This window comes from Octodon degus, unplaced genomic scaffold, assembly GCF_000260255.1.
Source record: "Octodon degus isolate 3935 unplaced genomic scaffold, OctDeg1.0 scaffold00039, whole genome shotgun sequence".
NCBI classification, from domain to species: Eukaryota; Metazoa; Chordata; class Mammalia; order Rodentia; family Octodontidae; genus Octodon; species Octodon degus.
In genome coordinates this window covers 34,739-36,933 of record NW_004524615.1, presented here as the reverse complement: position 1 = coordinate 36,933, position 2,195 = coordinate 34,739, and positions in this window count along the sequence as shown.

The window sequence follows — 2,195 nt, the reverse complement described above, 5'->3', positions numbered from 1 at the left end:
GGGCTGGCCAGATAGCTCAGTGGATTAAAGCTCCAGCTTAGGCAGACATAGGGGTCAGAGGTTCAATTCCTGGCCTGCCATGCCAGCCCCACCCCCGGGGCATGCTGAAAGGGTGATTGAGACTGGGTGTGGTGGTGCAGGCCTATAATCCCAGCGCTAGGGAGGCTGAAAAACAGGATCACAACAAGTCAGATCTGTGTAGTGAGACCTGGTAGACCCTCTACTAAGTACATAAAACAAAAAAACTGGGACTCAAACTTAGGAGCTTGTACTTACCAGGCAGGCATATATATTTGAAATGACAGCAAATAAAAGAAAATTGTTGTTTTAGTCATTTGGAGGTATTAGAATACCATAGATGGGGCAGCTTAGACAACAAACAAGTATTTTTCACTTTCCCAGAGGCAGAGAAGTCAAGAACCATGTAGTGGCTCATTCACTTCCTCTTGAGGGTCCTCTTTCTGGTTTGCAGAGAAATCCCTTCTTGCTGTATTCTCCACATGTCAGAGAAAGCTTCCATTTTAGGAAGTACACAATCATGAAATGAGTGTTCAAAATATGAACTATCTAGGTCATTCTGATGAATCTCAAAGCAAAAGTGAACATGTTATTGGACAGTAAGGAAAAGACAATGCTGTGTCTTACTCTGTTTTGTGTTGCTCTAATAGAATACTGAGGCTTGACATCTTGTTAAATAAAAGAGATATTGGGCACACAGTTTTGTAAGATGAAAGGCCCGGATCAGGTGGTGCTATCTATTCACCACTGTTGAGAGCCTTCTGTCTACATCACCACATGGCAGATGGCTTCATTAAATGAGCTCATGAGGGAAAGGAGCAAGGTCACAGGAAGACGGGATGCAACAGACTTGGGGGGGACCAGTCTTGATGTTTTTTATGTTTTATTTATTTTTTATTATCTAAAGAGAATATTAAAAAAAAAAAAGTTTTTTTTAAAGGCCTGGGGAGATAGATAGCTCAGCAGTCTAAGCACCTGCCTGGCAAGCTCAAGTACCCAGGTTCAATCCCCGGTACCGCATGTCATACCGGTCCCAGAACCCCAGGTGCACCATGCCAGCCACCAACACCGGGCATGGTGGCTCATGCCTGTAATCCAAGCACTGGAGAGGCTGAGAGAGGACGATCACTACAAGTCTGAGCTGCCTAGCAGCACCTTGTACCACATAAAAAAAAATTAGGTGTATGTGGAACCTGCCACACACCCACTGGATTCTATTCCAGCCAGCAAGAAGGACTGGTTGTGTGTGTGTGTGTGTGTGTGTGTGTGTGTGTGTGTGTGTGTGTGGAGGGACCTTCTGTGCACTCGCCAGGACCTCCTCCCATCAGACAGGCCTGGTGTGGAACCTTACAGCAAAACTCCCTGCAGAGAGGCAAGAGACGAGACCCACCTAACTAATCAAGGAGCAGAATATCTTTTTTTTTTTTTTTTTTTTTTTGTGTGTGTGTGTGGGGGGGGGGTGTCCAGCTCAGCCCAAGGGGGCGGGGCTGGCTGGCATGTGGTGCTGGGGGATTGAACCGCGGTCCCTTTGCTTTGCTAAGATTGTTCTAAGTAGGTGCTTTAGACCACTGAGCCATCTCACCAGCCCCAGGAGCAGAATATCTTGCCAGAGGGGTACAGTGGGTTCACTTCCACTGGCTGCAGCAGGAAGACCCAAGTCAGGCCCACCTGGACGAGTTCAAACTTTGTAGATCCAGACCTGGTAAGCTGAGACACTTTGCTAGACCCAGATCTATGACAGCATCCTCTCTCTTCCTCTCTTGATTGAGAGAGGAGGTAACAGGTAACCAGGGTAAATTAGTCTGCCTGGAAGACTACAGGTACAAAAGGGGAGGTGATCAGACAGAATTTAAGGAAATTAATTTAAGTACAAATTCCCAATCTAACATCTGCTTAACTATACAGTCATAATGTTTGCTCTTATGGTCTAAAATACAAACCCATTAGTTACAAAAGTTTGTCAACTGCTAAATCTCACTATCGATTATTAGTGTTGTTAATTACAGTTCTGTAAATACAAAACTGTAACTGCCTTAACCACATAATCTCTCTTGGGTAATAACATTGGTAGATACTAAGGTAATAACTGCACCAAAACTCTACACCAAGGGTCAGAGGACAGTGCTATATAAAATGACAAAGAGAAGGAGCAAAATGCATTCTCAGGCCCTGAGCCC